The 13,727-nt window shown below is 40.3% G+C and overlaps 1 protein-coding gene across 3 annotated transcripts in view; it reads right to left on the minus strand.

Annotated features, from left to right (window-relative positions):
• The window catches only part of PCMTD1 (protein-L-isoaspartate (D-aspartate) O-methyltransferase domain containing 1), a 67,840-nt gene that overhangs the window by 39,036 nt on the left and 15,077 nt on the right, over positions 1 to 13,727 (minus strand). Inside the window, exon 1 of one of the 3 annotated variants that reach the window (XM_042923542.1) lies at positions 90 to 1,534. The exons of the other annotated variants lie outside the window; for them this stretch is intronic. The gene's annotated coding sequence lies outside the window, so the exon portion shown is untranslated. Of the gene's footprint in view, positions 1 to 89; positions 1,535 to 13,727 lie in introns of those variants that run through there. 3 annotated transcript variants of the gene reach the window in all.

Consider the following 13,727-nt stretch of genomic DNA (forward strand, 5'->3'; position numbering starts at 1 on the left):
CCATTTCAGAGAGTGCAGTGTAATCTGTGTTTCTGATCTACTGCAACAGACCGGAGAGCAGGTACTTGGAAAGTTGGGAAACACATCACCTTGTCAAGAAGGAGCAGCGCAAGACCCGAACCAGACTTCCAGGACACTCTGGTCTGATGGGAAAGAAACACATCTGAACACAAAGCTGTAGGGTATCCAGGAGGGAGGTGATCAGGAAAGGTTTTCTGGAATAAGAGGAGCAATCACCGCAATGCATCATGTTTCCTTGAACAAGATGTAAGGTAAGGATGTGCAGATAACAGTCATGGTGGTCTGCATGTTCATGCTGTGAAGTGACAGCAAGGTACAAGCTTATGCACATGACAGAGACACCTTAGCAACTTACGAAAACTTTCAGCAAAAAGCTGAAGTTACAGAGGACCTGCTTCTAAGGTAGATGCTGTCACAGTTACTTCAAGTGGTCTGGGGAAGCTATGAATGCAGATGAAAAAAAATGATAAGACACTGTCCCTGAATTAAAACAACATATGAATTAAGGCTATATCCAGGTTCAGATTTTAAAATTCTGATGAAAATATACATATGAAAATAAAATGATATCCATAAGCAAACTGTCTTCTAGGGCCTAAATTTCAAAACGAAGATGAACCCTGGGGTTTAAGGCTGTGAAAGACTGAAGGACTGTGATGTCAGGTGCAAATCCCAGTAGATTTAGCTATGCTAGAAATCTTATGAGGATTGCTATTATCTTTGTCTGTCTTTGTCAGTAACCTGGTTATACAGTTGCACAGGTTTTCAGTGGTATGCCCTAAGGCTATTTCTCCCACATGTCCCGCTGTTTTGTGAAACATTAGTAGGTGTTTTCAGATGTTATAGAAAAACCCAGTACTTGACCTCAGGCCCTTGAAGGATCTTAGGAAATGTGAGGGACCACAGATCAGTCTGGAGAAGAGCTGGCATGCAAAACTGTGAAATGGGATAAGCAGAGCCGTGCAAGGACGTTACGAAACACTCAGCCCAGACGCGGGGATACAATAAAAGGACAGGAAAGTTTTCCTAAAGGTGGAAGACCGGGTAAGCAAGAAGGCAGAAGGAAGGAAAAGTATTCAAAACATGTGGCAAAGACAAGGAGACAAGAGGCCATGCGCCTGCCCCTGGTAAGGCCCTACAAATAATAGCGCAGAGCTGAAGCGCAGGAATAGAAGCAGTGCTTGGTGAGGCAAGAACAACTAAGAGACATGAAAAAGGAAGCTTGCAGGCCACACACACACACACACACACACACACACACACACGCACAGCGCTTGGACTTCCTCCCGCAGACAATGGAGCCAGCAAAGGCTTTTGAGATGAGAGACATATTGTATGACTAATTTTAAAACAAGATGTAAAGGAAAAACCAAAACTGTAAAAGAAAGAGAACATAATTACAATTCGTTATTTGGTCTGGGGAAGACAATGTTTATATAGTCGGAATAGCGAAAACACAGTGGCTGATTTAATGTGAGTAGTCGCTGGGGCGCCTGGGTGGCTCAGTCTGTTAAGCATCCGACTTTAGCTCAGGTCATGATCTCTCGGTTCCGGAGTTCAAGCCCCACGTCGGGCTCTGTGCTGGCAGCTCGGAGCCTGGAGCCTGCCTCAGATTCTGTGTCTCCCCCTCTGCCCCTCTCCTGCTCACTCCCTCTCTCTCAAAAGTGAATAAAAACATTACAAAAAAAATTTAATGCGAATAGTCATTTAAGCACACTAGGAAGGATGAGAGGGAGGAGGTGAAGAGATAAAGAGGGATATGGGAGCTAACACCTCATCTGTGATTCCGGAAACTAAACGCTGTCTAAATATTTAAGAAGAAGAGCAAAAGAATGATCTTAGTTAGCAATGCAGAGGTAACTTCCTTACCATGAAAGAGCTGAACACATTAAGTTCCCTGTGGAGTGTGAGTCTCCAGGTAGAAACGAGTGAAGCCATGAACTGCCAGGCTTTGTCTTCAAGGGATCACTTGGCTTTCTAAATTGTGCACATGCATTATTTGAACAAAACTGACAAGCTGAATATAAAGGGTGTGTGTGTGTGTGTGTGTGTGTGTGTGTGTGTGTGTGTGTTAGACCAGATGAATCTAAAGACACATAGAAAATAATTTCTGAAGGAATAAAAATACACTTAATAAAATAGTTTATGGTAGAAAAATCAAAGAACAAAAAAGAGATTATTAACAATTTATACCACAGAGCTTCAAAGGTAAGTCATTTTATCATACAGTTCCTAAAAGTGGGTGGAAAATGAATTATTATAAATCACATTTCCATAATGTTGACAGATTCAATTATAAAAATATGTGCATTTGCATAAAATTCGAAAACCAAGTAAAATAAAAATGATTCATAACCCTAATATTTAAAGAGCCACTGTTAATATTCACTTTCTAAGCACATATATGCTTTCTTATTAACAAAATTAGTAATATTATTACTTCAAACTTTTGCCAAATAGGTCTTAAGCATTTTCATGTCATCAAAAATTCTTCCAAAATCCAGGTGTGCTATCCCACCGCATGGAGGCACCAAAATATAATGAGTCCCCCCGCTGACTGCTGGGCAGTGAATTTTGGGTCACACTTAATGTGTATGTGAAGAGTTAGTAAGTTAAAATCTGTAACGAATATTGTGATAATTCAATAATAATCCCCTAACTTGAAATACACTTCATTTTTTATGAGTCAAGCAAGCACTATTAAAAAACCATCGCAGCATTAAGTCACAGAAGTGTTTGTCGTTTGTTAATTCTGAGATAATTCCACCTCAGTCATGGAAAAGTGCCAAATGCAAGTCAAGAGACTAAGGTCTAGCCTTGGTCCCACCGATAAACTTTGCTGTATGGCTCTGGGCAGCTCTCCAGAACATCATTTCCTCACCTGTGAAATGAAGGGGCTAAATTCTAGGATTCCTAAGGTTCCCCAGAGCTCTAATTTCCCTGCCATTTTGGCATCAAACCCGCATTTGAGGACAGCTGAGTTCTAGTTGTACAGGAATGTCTGTCCATGCCTGGGCACCTCTGTGACTTTGATCACATTTTTTTGGTGCCCCACTCCTGCCATTCTCTCCAAACATGGAAAAGAAAGAAATGGGAATGGTCAAGTCCTACATCAAACAATAAAAGCAAACTAAGGAATCGAAGAAAAAGAAAAGACCAAGGCAGAATAGAGAAACGTCAGAAAAGAAGACTGGACAGCTCACGCAGTCAGATCTTTTGAGAACGAAGTCACCATATCAACTCACGGAACACAATTCCGCTCCTTGGCACTTTCTTTCTCGTATGCGTGCTGGGGTTCGGGGGAATACAACAGGGTGCGTACATTCACACGAGCTCACCTGAGATGATCTGTAAGGTGTTCCCAAAAGTTGCGTGCCAGTCTTTCAAAATAAGGGATGTGGTTTCAAGGTATTTGGTTTAGGGGAAGATCTACAGAAGGCCCAGTTCAGTATTACGGTGTCTTTCAGGCCCCTGAGGGATGTTTTACGGAAGGTTAAAAACAAGTCAAAGGAGGCGGGCGGCAAACAGATGGCGGACAGATGTCACAGCGCTGGGGAACAGTGAACGCTGACTCACGCTCTTTCCCTCCTAGCGACCAGGGGCAGGCAGCCAGGTGCTGCTTGCTGCTCTGTTCTCTGCAAAGGTGAGGACAGGGCTCACCCGCTTTGGGGGAAAGAAGATTAGTCATCCAAAGGACAACACGCTATTTGAGGGCATGAGCAGAGGGTCGTTCTTCCTCACGCCTCAAAGATCAGAGGAGCCACGCGAAGCCTGTTTTGAGTGTGCAAAGACACGGGGGGGGTGGGGGTGGGGTGGGGTGCTTCTCAGTGATGGCAAACAGATCTGATGAGATATAAATACAGAACAACAAAAGAAAGAAAAGGGAGGAACAGACTAATGAAGGGGTTCAGAACAAGTCTCCCTGAGATGTACCACTTTGGCATGTAGACCATTTTGAGCTGAAGGCAATCAAGACCCAGCAGCCTAAAGCAAAACTGTTACCTCTCTTTAAACTACCTAAAGGAGTTTAGCTAAGGAGGTGGGCCCAGAAAGAAAGCTATTACCAAGGCCATTTTTTTTTTTTTAATTTTCTTGACCCATCTGCAGAGCAGGACGAATATCTGCTCTTACCATCCCGTGAACCTCCCTATGACCTCCCAGGCCCCTATCCCACTTCGTAGCTCTGGATGGATGGATGGCATGTAAACCTCAACTGCCCAGCTTCTCCTTGGGTCTGTCTCTGTGGGGCTCCCATACAATTCAAATTTTCTCCCATCAGTCTGTCTTATATTAATTTGATTATCAGAGAAGCCAAAGAACCTAGAAGAGCAGAAGGAAAATATTTTCCTCCAACATTAAAGATTCACTACTCATGCGCCCAAAGCTACCGGGAGAACATCCAGGTAAGTCTATATCCAATGATAAATACACATCTTAATTTTTTTTATTAGTGATAATATACACAAGCAATTTCCTATGTTTCTATTACATACAGGCTCTGGGCTCTATTTCTTCACCAAAATTCTATGAGGAAGTACTAACTTCATTTTATAATGAGGAGACCAAAGCTCAGAGCTTATGAGTAGCTGAGCCACAACTCAAATCCAGTTTGGCAAGCCATAAAACCCTTCTGAAACAGAACAATTTGCAAAGAGGCTCCTGGCTCATAATTCAAAAGTAAACTTTTCATCCCCTTAGCTAAGAAGATTCAGATCTCCCTCCCTCTCTCCAATTTCCTTTTTCCTCCCCTCTAGTACTCTGGGTTCCAAAAGAAGAATGGGATAGTGGAAATAAAGCATCTGATGTCATGTACTGACTATGCAGCCTCAGGCAAAAGTCTAACCTGTGATCTTCAGTTGTCCTTGTCTATAAAATGAGAAAAATATTAACTGCATCATAAATTTGTAAACAGTGCACTGCGCATAAGACTTCTAATGTACACATGTCCAATAAATAATCCACTTTCTTTCACATCTAGGACAAAAAAAGACACATTCAAAACGTTCATTTTTAAACACAAAGGACCGAAAAGGGAAACAAAAAAGTAAGTGTCAATTCTGAAATCTAGTGACGTTATCACTTAGTGACCTCCTGAAGACAGAAGTACAGGGTGAAAATGTAAATCCTAAAGAAAAGCCAAGTTACAGTGTATACAGAAGGGAAAGGAATAATACACCCCTTCGCATGTAAACTGATTGAGAGGCGTTAATGTAAAAACAAAAAAACCAAAACCACAAACAAACACAAACCAATGCAGTGACTTCTGTCATGCTCTGGGCCATAAACTAGGCCACGAGGCCCACATCAGGACCAGCTGCCCTCTGTGCTCACTTACACGGGCTCAGGAAGCAGGCAGGTAACGAGACTCTCTTTGGTAACTTACTAGCTAACTTCCACCTGTGCTAATTTTCTCTAATGGAGCATTTGTTCCATAAATCAGCAAAAAGTAGCTGTCTCATATAGTTTTCTTTTGTTCAACACATCTTTTCTATCCAAATTGTAAACTCAATAATAAAGATCAAATAAAACGAAGATAAAATAAATATTTAAAATATTCATCACAGTTGTAAAGGTGTTAGCAAGCATTTAATAAATAACAAACATAATACACTGTAAGAGCAACTTCAAGCCTTTTACTTCAGGAAATACTTTCAAATTTGAACATACCTAACAACTACAGCAAAGTGAAAGTGTATTTTTCCTTTAAATTCTCTTGAACTCTGGAATCTTCATCTGATCAGACGGCTGATAAGCCACTCTCTCAAGATAATTCAAGATTGTCGTCTCCTCCCCAACCCTTCAATTCACTACTACACAGTCTCAAGTAACAAAATAAAGTTCTGTTTAGAAGCAACCAGGTTCTATATTTTGATATTTATCAAGTTGCAAGGTGCCTATATTCACAGACGTAGACTCTTCAGTTATATTCTCAATTCTATTCCAGTCTTGCTTCCTATGCCTTTTTCTTCCCTCTACCTCCCCCCTCATTCTTTTAACTTTCCTATTCTCCTTTGCTGGGGGCAGTGAAGACCAGCGCAAACTCAAACAAGACTGGAAAAAACAGTAGGAGGCGGCTTTACGTGAGTTCAAGGTATGGGATATAAGGTGAGAGAGGAATATAAAACATTTTTTTTTAATTTTTTTTTAACATTTTATTTATTTTTGAGAGAGGGAGAGACAGCATGAACAGGGGAGGGTCAGAGAGAGGGAGACACAGAATCTGAAACAGGAAATATAAAACATTTTTAAAGGACAAGATGAGACAAGCTGAAATCTTATAATTTTGAAAATTACAGGATTTCTTTTTTTTTTAATTTTTTTTTCTTAATGTTTTTATTTATTTTTGAGACAGAGACAGAGCATGAGCAGGGAAGGGGCAGAGAGAGAGAGACACAGAATCAGAAGCAGGCTCCAGGCTCTGAGCCATCAGCACAGAGCTCGATATGGGGCTTGAACTCAGACTGTGAGATCATGACCTGAGCCGAAGTCGGATGCTCAACCGACTGAGCCACCCAGGCGCCCCGAAAATTACAGGATTCCATGTACCTCCAAAGTCTCCTCCGCTCCTTTTACTCTAAGATCTGAATATATGACCTCTTAAAACCTCTATGAGTACACCATTAGACATGTGTATCCCTAAACACCACACAAGTATACTCCAAATGCCCTCGATATGCAGTCCCACGTATCTCTGAACTACCAAAATCCTCAGAGAATTACTGCCTCAAAGTTTAGGATTACTGCTTAACATCTTCAATTTTTCAAGAAACGTTAAGTGTTGTACTAACCAACCTTAACACTTAAAAAAAAAAATTCCTTACAGAAGCTACAGCCCAGGAAAACTTTTCAAACAGAAGAGGTGTTTACCTCCTGTAGCTCAGGGAGAGTCTGAGGCAGAATACTAAACCGACACTGGGCTTTCTGGTCTGCTGAACGATGCTCTTAGGACGTCATGAGATCAATAGGGAAGCAGGAGAGAAAAGCATATACATTGTCAGCTCCTCTCCGGTCAGTCTTTTAAAGTTGGGCTTCTTTTATTTGAAACATTTTGAGTTCACAAAGAACAATATTCAAATAAAAATAAAAGAATATCCCCAAAGCAAAATCCCACAATTTGGGAGTTCAGATGATCGGCATCTGTTCCCATCACAAACCAGAACATGAACTCACACCAGAGATATTCTTCCTGCATATCATACTGTGGAATGCAAAGACTGGCCTTGTCACACCATACAATTTTGAGCAAATTGTTATCTTTCCCGGCTTTAGTTTTTTCACCTGGAAGATACTGCTACTAAATCAAATTTTCTCGATGGCACCTGTAACAACTCTAAAACTGTCTAAGCATATTTGCTACACAAAAATAAAAAATGTAAACAGGTTAACTATAAAGTTTTTTGGCCTTATAAAATGGTATCTTTCCAGAGGCCACCATGACCATTTTATCTATGGACAGGCAGTGAAAGCTACATAGAACAAAATACCTCGTTATACATCATTTTAATTTGCAGTGCTTCCATACCAACTCGTACAATTTCATTAACTACTCCAGGATATTTACACAGGACAGGTGGTATTATCTGCACTACCCATGTGAAGAAAACCGATTGAGAACAATTTGTTCTAGATTTTCCATATAAGACATATTTCAGTCTTATTCATAGATCTAATGTCATGCATTACCACTAATATTCACATTATCAGAAATAAAACAGCAAATGTAGGTCTGAGACCCTTTGACAAATACACACACACACACACACACACACACACACACACACCACATTTGATACTATACCTTCATTTCATTTATTGGGACAAATAACTCTATCCCTGTTTTTACTCATGACCCAGAGAAAGTTAAGGAAGTTCTTAAACTGTAATCATAAGATCATCACCACAATGCTGCAAGCTCTAAAGTAAGTGGTCACCGTAAATGATTAATCTTGTACCAACAGAACTCATTTGGAGAAAACTGTCCAAACTGAACCACCAAAACGCTTGTGAAAGCTTATTAAACTATAGCTCAGTACCTCCCGCCAGGCTTCACTTAGACAACTTCTTCACCACTGGTCCAGCAAGTTGAGCAGGACACAGGCACACGGAGGACAGAAAGTCAAAGAATGGCTTCAGTTCAGTAGACAATCTCTTTTCATGGAAATTAGTCACTTAAATGGTTAGTGTATCTTCATTAAAAAAAATGTTTAAATATTACTTTCAATTTGGCTACAATAAACTGACACACTGAAAGCTTTTAACAATGTAAGGAATTATTTCATACTAATTAGATTGGGCTTCGAACGGTAAACAGCAAACTGCGTACTCATAACTGAGAATGTTTATTAATAGTACACTTTAAAATACTAAATGCTCTCGCTCTCAATAAAAAATTACTCAAAGCTACTAGTACTGCCTTCCATTTCGATATTCTAAGTTTTGCACAAAAGACTTCCATTTGGTGATTTCCTCATTCAATTAACAAAACTGGGCGCCTACTTACACCTCAGGAACTATGGCAGGTATGCAGGACTAAGAGACCAAACTCCAGAAGCTAAAGTCAAATTAGAGAGCTTTCTTATAAGGTAACAGTTACAGAAAGCTCGCTTCATTTCATGGATAAAGAACTGAGCCCCAGCAGCTGCCTTGTCCAAGATCACACAAGTCATTGGGGCACCTGGGTGGCTCAGCGGGTTAAGCATCCGACTTCGTCTCTGGTTATGATCTCCCAGTTCGTGAGTTCCAGCCCCATGTCGGGCTCTGTGCTGGCAGCTCAGAGCCTGGAGCCTGCTTCGGATTCTGTGTCTCCCTCTCTCTCTCTGCCCCTCTCCCACTCATGCTCTGTCTCTCTCACAAACAAACATTAGAAAAACATTTTTTTAACTTAGAAAAAAAAAATCACACAAGTCAGAAACCCAAGTTTTTGCAAGTCATTATATACTAATCTTAGATAAGAGAAAATCTATTCAAACATTAGTATAAAGCCAAAAAGGCTGAATTTACTCCTTTGTTTAAATTTTTTTTTTAGGTTTATTTATTTTGATGGGGAGGGCCACCAGAGAGAGAATTCCAAGCAGGCTCTGCACTGTCAGGGCTTGAACTCACAAATGGTGAGATCATGACCTGAGCCGAAATCAGCAGTCGGATGCTTAACCGACAGATCCACCTAGGCATGCCAAGATTTCTTAAAATTAAGTGAGCAGAACGCTTCTTTTTTAAAAATTCAGAAAATTTTCTTAAGTTCAGTATTTAATTACTGATAGCAAGCAATATTACTGAAACCTGACTTTATGACAATTTGTTGGAGATTGTAAGGAAAAAAAAATGTCCAAAATGAAACTACTACAGAAAACAATGTATTAAGTATATCTAGACTGAATCCACACGGGTTATAGTGGTGAGTTAGAACATTAACGCAATGTAAAATTTTGGTCTGAATTCAACAGGATTTATATCAATAGGAATGTAACAATTTTACTCATTTGCTCCCCTTAAAAAGATTATTTGTAGAATGAATATTAATGTATCAAATTATAATAATTTCATATAGGGTCGTAGCTTCATTACAAGTGATATTCTAACAGAATGTGCTGTTGTCAACATAAATAAAAATTATACTTAAAGATCATATAACACAGTGTAGGTTCTAGACTGGAACCCTAATTCTATAACTTCTATGTGATCTCAGGAACATCATTCACCTCTCAAGGCCTTAGCTGCTACATGATAAAAACAATATTGGTAACAATAATTACCTCACAGGATTAGCATGAGAAGTATCTGAGATAATGTATGTAAACTGCCTACAACAGTCCCTGTCACATAGCAAGTACTCAATCCGTTACCGGTTTCCATTAACACAGGCTTACTTCATCCCCTCACAAAAGACCATGGTCCCATTTCAAGAAACATTTATCAAATGCATAAAAATGTATATGTAATATCTATAAAATACTTTGGATTTTAGGTGTCAATTTTCACCAAGATCTCAATAGCTGGACGATGTTTCTGAGGGAAACCAAAGCATGGAATGACTAGAGAAAGACACTGCGAATATACCTTGCGATGCTGGACAGAATTGAAGGAATCATCAGTATGAGCTCGTTAACTTGACTTGGACAACTACACACACACACACACACACACACACACACACACACGTATAAAACAGAAAGCTACAGAAAACACACATACATACTTTCCCTTTGTTTATGAATGCCTAAAAGATAAACAGTGATTCAAAATAAACCCAAACTCTGGTTGCAAAAGGTGGAGGAAAACATGTTTTGCATTTTTCTCTACTACATCTTCCCATCTATTAACAGCAATCTCCCATTCCCCCGCTCCCACCGGAAGACACTCGAGTGTCCACTCTTCCATCGGTAGCAGGAGCCCTGGAATCTCTGCTGCGGTCTCCGCGCTCCGGCTCTCACAAGTAACCGAGCGTCTTCAACAACTACTCGAGCCCCAAAGTTCAACTGCAAGGACCTACTCCCGCCCGCTATCCAACCCCCGGATCCTTATTTTATTCTACAACCACATCTGACATCTACTTTGCCCGTTCTTTTTCTACCACCACACTCATTGTCACTAGTGCTACAGCAAAGATCATCCATCAAAGACCTGAGGAGCTCAGTAAATACCTGAGGACCGGCAGGCCTTAGTTTCTGTTAACAACTACTGAACTCTGTGCCTGTAAGAGCAAAAGCAGCCACAAACGACACGTAAATCAAAGTATGGCTGTGTTCCAAATTTTTTTATTTATGAACACTGCAACTTAAATTATAACACATATTTATAGATACATTTATGTATCATTTACATAATTCTCACTTAGTCTTAAATTTTTTTTCCAACTTTTTAAAAATGTAAACATCATTCTTAGTTTGCAGGCTATTCACAAACAGGCAGTGGGCCAGGTTTGGGCCATGCACCATAATCTGCTGACGCCTATCAATATCACTTTCTTCCCAAACCAAACATGTCCGATAAACATGGCTTCACTCCATTACTTTCCATTATTTCAACCCCTCGTTCTAACTTTCTGCCTCACTCCTCTTGTAAACGCCTGACTTTGCATCAATCCAGTATCTCTCTTCTGTGTAGTGTTTTATACCGTGGAGTGTTACAGAAGAAAAAAAAATCCACCACTTGGATTGGTACCACTAAAGATTTCCGTTCTTCAATCTCAACTGGATTTTCAATAGCACCTAGCAATACCTCTGGCCTTCAGTCGCTCCCATCCTCCACAGCAAACTCACTACCACTGCCACCGTCCCCTCAAGATGAATCTCCCTAACAAAGGTGATACTTGTCTCTCTTCCACAAACAAGGTCATGAGACAAAAGCCTCAACTTCCCCAGACTGTCACCTGAACCCCATACCGCCGGACAACAGTATTATTACAAATATACCTGCATCTGTACACACATCCACAAGCAGAGTATTCGACCTTTGTTCTGAAATTCCATAGGCCTGATTTTGTCCGTTATTGGAATTTAAGTACCTTACTAAATAAGTACTACATTTATTAGATGCCTAGCACTCAACCAAGTGCTTTACAATGATCTCTCAATCTAGAAGGAACCCCTCCTCCTAGAAATCTCCTCTAAGCCCACCTCCAGAACACTCAGGGGCCTATCAGTCAGCTAAGGCTACCATAACAAAATACCACAGGCTGGTATTAAACAACAGAAATTATCTTACAGTTCTATAGGCTAGAAATCCAAGATCAGGGTGTCAGCATGGTCAGCTTCTGGTGAGAACTCTCTTACATGGCCTTTCCCTGCTGTGTGGTCAGAGAACCAACACTGACATCTCCTCTTATAAAGACGCTATTCCTACAGGATCAGAGCCTTACCCTTTTGTACTCACCTTAATTACTTCCTCAGAGGCCTCATTTCCAAATACACCTACACTCGGGGTTACGGCTTCGACATTAAAATTTTTCAGGGACACAAACACTGGGGCCACAACAGTGCATTTCTTCAGTGCTCTCAAACACCCGTGACTATACCTGAAACACTGCTCCACAAAGTTATTTCATTTCTCACCCACTTGACTGTAGGACTGTTTTTCTTCAAGAGAAAGCTCCACATGCTACTCACCAATTTCTATCACTTACCAGAGAGGCTATCGTGGAAGCAAACAGTAAATGACGAAAGAGACTAAATGAATGAATAAAGTAACTTCGGCATGATATTCATTTAATGAAAATGGAAGGGTGAGACCAATATTTGAGTTACACAGACCTCTCAGGCTGTTTCTGCCTTTGAGACTGATGCACCTTATAACAAAGAATTTAATTCAAGACCACCCCCAGTGATCAATTTTGTTTAGTTTCCCAGTAAAAAGATATGGGAAGAAGAGCAGAGATATCTGAGTGCTAGACAAGTTATACCCTCCACTGCACTATTACTCTGGTCTGCTTTGGGGCATACTTCATCGCAGAAGAGAAAAAGCTTACAGAGCTTAATATTTAGTTGGCGATACTCCAGTTACAAAAAAAAAAAAAAAAAAAAGGCAAAATGAATGTTTCAGGAGTTCAAAATGAAAGCAAGTTAACAAGGAATGTAATAGCCAGAAACAGACAAATGTGTGCTACCAAAAATATGTAAAAAATTATTGTAAACAGGGGCACCTGGGTGGCTCAGTCAGTTAAGCAGCTGACTTCGGCTCAGGTCATGACCTTAAGATTCACGAGTTCGAGCCTGGCATTGGGCTCAATGCTGACAGCTCAGAGCCTGGAGCCTGCCTCGGATTCTGTGTCTCCCTCTCTCTCTCTCTCTCTCTCTCTCTCTCTCTGCACCTTCCCCACTCACTCTCTCTCTCTCTCTCTAACAAATAAACATTAAAAAAATGTAAAAAAAAATATTGTAAACATACAAATAATCTTCAACAATGTAATGATACTACGTTAACCTGGGAGCAGAGATACCACAGTAGAGATTCCAGAGTCCTTAATAAAGGTGGAAAGAGTTGAGGACACTTTAATGCCCTCAGGATGGGAAGTGAGGAGATTACTCTCACTAGGAAAAAATAGACACAAAGAGACAAAAACACAGTGGGGGAGGAGGAGGGCGCGGGCAGGGGACTTCAACAAATGTTCTTCTGAATTATTAATGCAATGTGAAACCACAATAAATTTCATAAAAGAAGGAATACTTTAGTTTTGCAAATACTGTAAGTACAAAGAGTTACACAAAGGTTGGTAATTAAAATGTGTTCAGAAAGGCAACCTGAAAGCAACCGGGGCATGTGTACCACATTTTCTAAATCATTCACTTTTACAAGACCTTTTGGGCATCTTCCTTACAGCGAGGTACTGTGGCAGTCACAATAAAAGGAGAATAAAATGAGTCAAAAACAAACTACAGGTTTCCTGGGCTATCCCAGAGTGTCCCTGAGAAAACTTTCTCAACCGAAAGGGGCCTGAGGCAAAGGTATTCTCCCCACCCCCAAAGTCTTTCCAAGGCCACTTTAAGAAAGACCTACGTTAGTAAGGTAATGGCTCTTTTCATACAAGTGAAAATTCTCTTCCAATTTCCTTCAGTTAGTGAAAACAGCTACTAATGCAGGTCTTTTGTAAAAGCCAAGTGGTACAATGTGGACTTTCATAAAACGGGGGATGCCTATGTATTGCTGACACCTGAAATCTCATTCTAGAATTTAAAGCTTTTAAAGTCTGTGATCCATGACAGCAGAGGCAT

The sequence above is a fragment of the Panthera leo genome, chromosome F2 (assembly GCF_018350215.1).
Source record: "Panthera leo isolate Ple1 chromosome F2, P.leo_Ple1_pat1.1, whole genome shotgun sequence".
NCBI lineage: Eukaryota > Metazoa > Chordata > Mammalia > Carnivora > Felidae > Panthera > Panthera leo.